The sequence below is a fragment of the Pristiophorus japonicus genome, chromosome 15 (assembly GCF_044704955.1).
Source record: "Pristiophorus japonicus isolate sPriJap1 chromosome 15, sPriJap1.hap1, whole genome shotgun sequence".
Lineage (NCBI taxonomy): Eukaryota > Metazoa > Chordata > Chondrichthyes > Pristiophoridae > Pristiophorus > Pristiophorus japonicus.
Window position 1 is genome coordinate 93,630,000 of NC_091991.1, and position 9,123 is coordinate 93,639,122.

General features: G+C 48.5%; 1 long non-coding RNA gene across 1 annotated transcript; it reads right to left on the reverse strand.

The window, feature by feature from the left end:
* Window positions 1–912: 912 nt before the first annotated feature.
* LOC139281561 (uncharacterized) lies at window positions 913–7,412 on the reverse strand. Its single transcript, XR_011596890.1, has 3 exons — window positions 7,196–7,412; window positions 5,688–5,811; window positions 913–1,042 (listed from the first exon to the last, which is right to left on the reverse strand). It is a non-coding gene; the product is annotated as an uncharacterized lncRNA (long non-coding RNA).
* Between the last annotated feature and the right edge of the window lie 1,711 nt (window positions 7,413–9,123).

Sequence of the window (9,123 nt, forward strand, 5' to 3'; positions counted from 1 at the left end):
AGATGGAGCGAGCGATTGTGGGAAGCCCTGGGGCAGGGGTTAGTCCACAGATTCTTTGGTCCACTCCTGCTCTTCCTCCTGGTCAACAAGGAAACCTTTAAAAATAAAATGGGCTCATCTTCGCAGCCCTCTGCTGGGTGCTGGGGTTTCCTGGCAACGCCACTGGCACCAGCTGCCAATCTCCCTGCTACCGGTTAAAATATGATTGGGTTAAATAGTGATCTCCGCCCTCCTATATGGTTCAGACGTGGGCCATATACAGTAGACACCTCAAATCGCTGGAGAAATACCACCAGCGTTACCCCCGCAAGATCCTGCAAATCTCCTGGGAGGGCAGGTGCACCCATGTCTGTGTTCTCAAACAGGCCAACATCTCCAGCATTGAAGCACTGACCATACTCAACCAGCTCCGTTAGGCGGGCCACATTGTCCGAATGTCCGACACGAGACTCCCAAAACAAGCGCTCTACTCTGAACACCTTCACGGCAAGCAAGCCCCAGGTGGGCAGAGGAACAGTTTCAAGGATACCCTCAAAGCCTCCTTGATAAAGTGCAACATCCCCACTGACACCTGGGAGTCCCTGGCCAAAGACCGCCTGAAGCGGAGGAAGAGTATCCGGGAGGGCGCTGAGCACCTCGAGTCTCGTCGCCAAGAGCATGCAGAAACCAAAGGTGCTATACAAATGCAAGCTCTTTCCTTTTTTATGAGTGATTTTCCAAATGGCCACCAAGATGGGAGAGTTAAGAATGGCCTTTTCTTGGCCTTGACTTCTTGGGTTCAAATGAAGGGATCCATAAGGTTTGGGAAGCTGGGGAAAGCTGATCTCCGATACTCAGTTGTGTAACAGACAGCTAATTTAGTGAGAATCAAAAGCCTTAGCAGTCTGCAGCACTTAGTTTCATTGCTGTTTAATAGGCCGGGAGGCACTGCAATCGTTGCACACCTTGTGGAATATTTCTTCACACCCTCCAATCTGGGCAAGGAAACTCGCAGTCGTAGGTGTCGGTAAGTATGGACCACTCCGGCTCACTAGCTTTTTAACTGTAAAGGGAATGTGAGAAATATTTGTACTTAAACTGGAAAACAGGCAGCAGGGCAATTAGATCATGGGTCTCAAACTCACATTATATATGGACGAGTGTGGCAGCCACCTTGCTCACAGGATCACCCCACAAATGAATGACCAGTTAATCTGTCTTGGCGACGTTGGCCAGAGCACCCGGAGAACTCTCTATTCTTCTTGAAACAGTGCCGTGGAATCTTTAACCTGAGAGACGACACTGCCAACAAAGCTGCTCTCCCTTCGCTGCAGTGTCAGTTTGTGTGCTCAAATCAGAGAGTGTGGTTGCACCCACAACCTTCTGACTCAGGCGTAAGTGCAGTTGCTTCTGAATCCAGTGTTTGGAAGTATAATCAGAAAAGCTGCTCCTCCAATTCTCTGGCCGTGCACTGCAAATGGAGTAAATCTGCAAAGGGGTATCGACAGGCTAGGCATTCTACAAAGGAGTAACCATACCAACCTAAATACTTCTCTGTGTGAGAACACCAGGAGCGGCGAGCAGCAGCCTGGGAGCAGCGTGGAGGCCCCTACCTGCGTGAGAACACAAGTGGTTGGTCGGGGCCATAAAAGGAGCAACGAGCAGTGTGGAGACCACTTCAGGGAGCAGCACAAACTGCGATGACAGCGAAGAGGGACGTCATCAAAGTCCAAGTCGGTGATTGGAGCATAGTCAGATACAACAGGAGCGGCGAGAGACTGGAGGGATGTGATCGGGACGCAGGAGAGGCGTGAGTTCGGGCCCGGGGGCAGCACGGACCAGCCCACACTGAGATATGTGTGCACACTAGGTCCGTGCAGCAGAGCTGGTCTCCAGTCGTCTTGGGTAATCCTTGCCACTGGACCAAGACCTGCTCTGTCAAGCCGTGTGGTGGCTGGTGTGCAACGGCCACCACACGTTAAAAAAATCTACGCACAGGCATCTTCCACCCTTCAGGATGCAGTTCATGACCTGGAATATTAGGTCCTTCATTGGGACACCTGTGAACTCATCCTTTTTTGGTGTGGAAGCAAGTCACCCTCGTTTCGATATGATGATGCTGATATATGGTGATCCTGGTCTGATATCCTGGCCACATTCAGCAAAGCTTATCTGGACACATTGGGATAGAAATTAAACTTCGGCAGGACCTAGTGTTGCCATGCCTTCAGGATTGGCCTGGCCTCTCCAAAAATTGAAGGTTATTCTCCAGGGTACTGCTGTAGGCAGCCCAAGAAAAATAGGCTTAAAAAATCTATTTTCTTCACTTTTGTTTATTACTTATAAAAATATAGGAGTTGGGGGAAAAGGCTGTTTATTGACAGTCCAGCATCATCCAATTAGGTCATGAAGAGTCTGTTCACTTTCCAATTGCGGAATGGGAAAATGGTGTGTCATGCAGATAGACGACCAATGGCGAGAGTGTGAGAGAGGGGCAGTGCGAGGAGATGTCCAACCAGATTCGGTGACCCTAGCGGTGTCACAGAACGTGCGATGCCCAATCGGCAGCCCGTTTACACCCCACCTGATGCTTGTTTCTGATGTTTGTGGCACGGATGCGTCGGAACGTCCCTCCCCTTCACTTTACTTTAAGGGGAGGGATGCTGTGAGGGCTCCATGGAGCCCACTGGGCTACCAGGGAGGGGTTCGGCTGGGCTAGCGGCCTGGCACCCAGGAGGGAATGCCGGGCTGCCTGTTGGCGTCCTGCCGAGCCAGCTGCCGCGATTGTCGGGCCGACCCAGGAGTCAGCCGACAATTGAAACAAAAAAACGGTGCGCGCCCTCAAAGAGCAGAAAGAACCATTCACGTCAGACAAAAGGGAGACAACTTAGACTGGGAGAGATCAACTGCAGACCGAGTGGGGGAAGGAACATAGCCCCATTAGATTTCAAAAAGTATTTGTAAGCAAAGTACTGCGACAACATTCGTAAACCGAGCAACGATGGCAGCAGTGTGTGCTTGCGTGACAGCACCCCGAGATGTTGGGTCACTTCTGCTTGTGTTGCATCACACGCAGCATCATGGCTGGGTCCACAAGGTCTCTCCTGTAGTTGACCATCATTTGCATCCTGGAAATCGTGGACTCCAAGCTCTGCAAAGCCCTATTCAATGTTGGAGGTAGACTCCCCCATGCTTCTTGACACCGACAAAAGTTCTCTGGCAGGCTTGCCATTGCACCTAGCATTGCCTTATGCATGCCCATCATCCTTCTCTTGAAGACTGCCCCATCAAGGTCATCATCTGAGTCCTGCGTAGCAGAACTTGTGCACAAACTCACCCTCCAGGGAGCTGGCACTTGAGCTACCATCTTCCCCTGCCCTGGCTGCAGCCCACTCGTGCCTGGTGCCTCACCATGTGCAGATCCCGCCTCTATACTACCCACAAAATTCCACGCAGTGCCATTTTCTGAGCTAGCGTCTGCGAGTGTCAGATGTAGTGCCGGTGTAGTCTCTTTGTCTCCTCCTCCAGTTTGGGCAACATGAGGAATAAGCTGGGTTGCTGGCAGTTTTTGGATATCTGAAAGCAGAAAGGCAAAAAGGTCGCGTTGTGGGGGGAAGCAACATATGCATGCTTACACCATCAGCAGCCTGTAAGTGAGGAGAGATTGTGGGATGAGGGACAAGTGGAATGTAGGAAGAAGCATTAGGTATGACCATACCATCATTATTAGCAACGCCTTCAACTTCTCCACTGGCCATGGTCTCTGTCACTGCCCCTGCAATAATTTCAAGCACCGATTCCTCCAGGTCTGTGAGGTTCTGGCCACCTCTCATCTGCTGTTGCTTCCTTCTGTTTTGTGCCAATTTTGTCTGTAAGAGAAAGGGAAGTGTGTTTGGGTGAAGTGTGTCAGTGAGTGTGGGACAGTGTGAGTGAGTGTGGGGCAGTATGTTTGGGTGAAGTGTGAGTGAGTGTGGTGCAGTGTGTTTGGGTGATGTGTGAGTGAGTGTGGTGGTGTGTTTGGGTGATGTGTGTCAGTAAGTGTGGTGCACTGTTCTTGGGGATGTGTGTCAGTGAGTGTGGGGCAGTGAGTTCGGTGATGTGTGTCAGTGAGTGTGGGGCAGTGAGTTTCGGTGATGTGTGTCAGTGAGTGTGGGGCAGTGAGTTTCGGTGATGTGTGTCAGTGAGTGTGGGGCAGTGAGTTTCGGTGATGTGTGTCAGTGAGTGTGGTGCAGTGTTCTTGGGGATGTGTGAGTGAGTGTGGTGGTGTGTTTGGGTAATGTGTTTCAGTGAGTGTGGTGCAGTGTGTTTGGGTGAAGTGTGTCAGTGAGTGTGGTGCAGTGTGTTTGGATGTGTGAGTGTGGTGGTGTGTTTGGGTAATGTGTTTCAGTGAGTGTGGTGCAGTGTGTTTGGGTGAAGTGTGTCAGTGAGTGTGGTGCAGTGTGTTTGGATGTGTGAGTGTGGTGGTGTGTTTGGGTGATGTGTGTCAGTGAGTGTGGTGCAGTGTGTTTGGATGATGTGTGAGTGTGGTGGTGTGTTTGGGTGATGTGTGTCAGTGAGTGTGGTGCAGTGTGTTTGGGTGATGTGTGAGTGTGGTGGTGTGTTTGGGTGATGTGTGTCAGTGAGTGTGGTGCAGTGTTTTTGGTTGATGTGCCTGCCATGGTTGAATGGCTGGCAGTATGAAATGTGGTTGTAAGTATTGCAGCAGTAGTAAGGTTGTGAGGGTGAAGTGAAGCCATGGTTGTGAGGTGTGAGTGGTGATTGTTAGAGATAATTTGTAGGTGTGGTGCATTGAGCACTGTGTGAGGCTTGTGGTGCAGATGGTGGGAAATGGCATTTGCTGAAGCCTTTACTCACCTTGACCGGTCGTGTGAGGTCATTAAACCTTTTCCGGCACTGGATCCAGGTTCTTGGGATCACACTGGTGAGTGTGACAGAGTCAGCTATCTCCTCCCACAGCCTTCTGCAAGTGGCCTTGGATGGCCTCCTGCCTCTCTGTGGGAACAGGACTGCCCACCTTCAATGCACAGAACCAAGGCCTCTAGTGCAGCATTTGAGAACCTTCTTGCTTGCTCACTTGGTTGCTGTGCCATGTCTTTATCCACATTGACAATGAGGCATCATCATCATAGGCAGTCCCTCGACTTGAGGATGACTTGTTTCCACACCAAAAAGGATGAGTTCATAGGTGTTTCAATAAAGGACCTAATATTCCAGATCCCGAACTTCATCTTGAAAGGTGGAAGATGCCTATGCGTGTTTTTTTTTAACTTGTGGTGGCCGTTGCACACCAGCCACCACAAATGAGGCATATCTCCCCTTTAAGTAGTGTAGAGAGCTTGGGTAAACTTTGTTGGCCATTAGACTGCATCTGATATTGGCCCCCATGTTCAGCATTAAGCCAATCAGCAGCACATTTAGCACTGAGTTCAGCGTTCCAATCATTATAATGAACAGACAGCACAAATTTTGCGTGCTGCCAGTACCACTTTGAGCAGGCGCAGGGAAATAGCGCTGGCCCGTGACTCCGCCCATTTTTGGGCCATATCCAATGTTTTATTTTTTAACTCACACACTTCACCCAAACACACTGCACCAAACAGGTCTATGTTTCTAATTATAAAGCTTTTTAAGTTATAAATTTTATAAGCAACTACCCCACATGTATTTAAAGTTGATAAATAATAAGGTAGTCCAGCATTAAACTATACCTCCAGAGAATGTGAAGATAATATGGCTACGGTAACAATGCAGTTCGAATCTGAAGTTAGCTGCCTTCATTTCTTGGATTTGTCCAGTTTTTGAGGCTGTCAGAATTGTGATTAAACATCGGCACTGTACGGAGAATTAAAAATGAGCTTTAGTCACAAGTCGAATGTCAATGACCACAGATAACAGGCCACGTTTCAGAGTCTGCTCTCACTGTCGATCAGTTGGGCATTTCCTAGTTAAAGTTTACACCTCGTTAAGCAAGGGGTTTTATGGCATCAGAATGTCACGTTGTGAGTCAGAAGATGCATGGGGGATATTAGTTTAACAATTCAAATTATTTATAACGTGAAAGTCCTCTTGGTGCCAGATAAAACATTCTCAGGTGAGAATGAAAGAAATTCTTGCATTGGTACCACTTTTTCCTTCAAAAAATACATAGATTTGCTGCATGTGTAACTAGAGGGTTTGTTAATGAAATAGTTCGCTGCCTTCACATTTTGGCACTTTCAGAATTGTGATTAAAAGTAAAGGGACATTGATAAATTCCGTGAGTGGGCAAAACTGTGGCAGCTGGAGTTCAGCGTGGGTTAGTATGAAGTGCTCCACTTTGGACCCAAGGAAGATAGATCAAAGTATTTTCTAAATGGTGAGAGACCAGAAACTGTGGGTGAGCAGAGATATTTATGGGTCTAAGTACAGAAATCACTAAAAGCTAGTGGACATGTACAAAAATTAATTTAAAAGGCCAATGGAATGTGGGCCTTTATCTCAATGCGGCTGGAATACAAAAGGATAGAAGTTATGTTATAGTTGTATAAAGCTCTGGTTAGACCCCATCTGGAGCACTGCGTTCAGTCCTGGTCACTGCACCTCAGGAAGGCCTCGGAGGATGAGCAGTGCAGATTCATCAGAATGACCGGATCTAAGAGGGTTAAATTATGGGAACAGTTGCACAGGCTAAGCTGGCATTTCCTTGAATATAGAAGATCAAAAGGGATCTTATTGAGGTGTTTCAGATGATTAAAGGATTTGATAGAAACTATTCCCTCTGGTGGGGCGTCCAGAACAAGGGGCATAACTTTAAAATTATAGCTAGTTTGTTCAAGGGTGATGTCAGGAAGCATTTCTTCACACAAAGGGTAGTGGGAATCTGGAACTCTCCCCCAAAAAGCTGTTGAGGCTTTGAAAATATCAGAACTGGGAGAGAGAGATTTTTGTTAGGCAAGGGTATTAAGGGATCTGGAACCAAGGCGGGTAGATGGAATTAAAGATACAGATCAGCCATGGTCTAATTGAATGGCGGACCAGGTTTAAGTTAAAATCTACTCCTGTTTCTATATTCCTAAGCAAACAAGCCTTAATTACAATGTCAACACCCACAAGTATCAGGCCATGGTTCACAGAGTCTGCTCTTGCTGCTGATCGTTTGAGCATTTTATAAGTAATGTTGAGCATTTAGCGGCGCGGATTATAATTATTTTTCCAGCAAATTGCAGTGCAAACTCACCACCGAAGGATCAGGGAGCCATCAATGTCTAACGTGTGGAGTCCGGAGCCAATATCACCACTGTAGCGAATTACGGGCCTAGAATTGTCTTTGTAACAAAGCCACAGACTGGTAGTAACTAAATCGGTAGCCTGGGTTCAACTGACAGCATGACTGGTGAGTATGTGTATGTGTGTTAATCATAGATAAGGCCATCTCTGATCATTTCCATGTATATCTCTCCACTCACATCCCCCTGCCCCTCCCAACCCTATTTCCTTCTGGGTCCTCCCTTGGAATAAAACTCTCCCCAAGTCGCGTACAACTGCACTTTCAAAACCCCAACTGTCCGGCCTTTGGCCCTGCATTCACCACATTTCTGCAGCTACCGATCTGCACAATTACACCCTCACCACCAAATAGGAGGGGCCAAGGATCTATCCTCTCCCCCTCCTATTTCTCATCTACATGCTGCCTCTCAGTGATATCATCCATCAGGTTGCGCATAAAAACTAACGACACCCAGCACTACCTCTCGACCCCTCCACTGCCTTTGATTTGTCACGCTGCTTGTCCAACATCCAGTTCTGGATGAGCAGAAATTTCCTCCAATTAAATATTGGGTAAACTGAAGCTAATGTCTTTGGTCCCCGCCACAAACTCAGAGACTGTTCGCATCCTTGATGTCCTATTTGAGCGAGACGAGCTTCCGACCACTTATCTGCACAATCCCTAGATCCGCCTACTTCCACCTCTCTAACATCGCTTGACTCTGCCTCTGCCTCAGCTCATCTGCTGCTGAAACCCTTATCCATGAGTTTGTTACATCTAGACTAGGCTGCCACGCTGCTCCTTCCGCTCACCGGCCTGCTCCGATGGCAGAAGGAGCAGCGTGTCAGCATACCACCCCAGGGAGCAGCATGTGCTGGAGCAGGAGAGCAACAGCAGCGAAGAGTGACATCATCAAGGTCCAGGGCAGTGATTGGAGCGTGGGCGGGTACTGCAGGAGCGGCGAGGTCGGGGTGAAGGAACGCTGAGAGATTGTAGAGGGACGTGATCGGGGCCCAGAAGAGGCGAGGGCCCAGGGGCAGCACGGGCCAGCCCACACTGCGATATGTGTGCGCACTAGGTCCATGCAGCAGAGCTGGTCTCCAGTCGTCTTGGTTAACCCTTGCTACTGGACCGAGACCTAGCTCTGTCAAGCCCGTGTGGTGGCTGGTGTGCAATGGTCACCCCACGTTAAAAAAAAATCCACGCACAGGCATCTTCCACCCTTCAAGATTTAGTTCGGACCTGGAATTTTCGGTCCATCATTGAAACACCTGTGAACTTTTTGACCCGTGGAAGCAAGTCATCCTCGATTCGAGGGACCACCTATGATGATGATGATGATGACATCTAGACTCTACTATTTCAATGTTCTCCTGTATGGCCTCCCACCTTGCACCGTCTGTAAACTTGAGCTCATCCAAAACTCTGCTGCCCCTATCCTAACTCACTACAAGTCCTGTTCAGCCATTACCCCTGTGCTCATGACCTACACTAGCTAAATTTTTTGGGATAATCTCTCCTGTGATGTTTAACTACATTAAAGGCGCTATATAAATGCAAGTTGTTGTCTGGTGCATGTGTCTGGTGTGTTTGTGTGTCTGGTGAGTGTGCGTGTTTGTGGTGTGAGTGTGTTTGATGTTGGGTGTGAGTGTGTTTGGTGTGTATGTGAGTTTGTGTCTAAGTGTGACTGTATCTGAGTGTGAGTGTGTGTGTCAGTGTGAGTGTGTTTGGTGTGAGTTTGTGTGTCTAAGTGTGAGTGTGTTTGGTGTGAGTTTGTGTGTCTAAGTGTGAGTGTGAGTTTGTGTGTCTAAATGTGAGTGTGTTTGGTGTGAGTGTGTGTTTGAGCGGGCCTGGCCATTGGCTGTCCCAAAGCCCCAGGGAGATGCGGAGCTCGAACG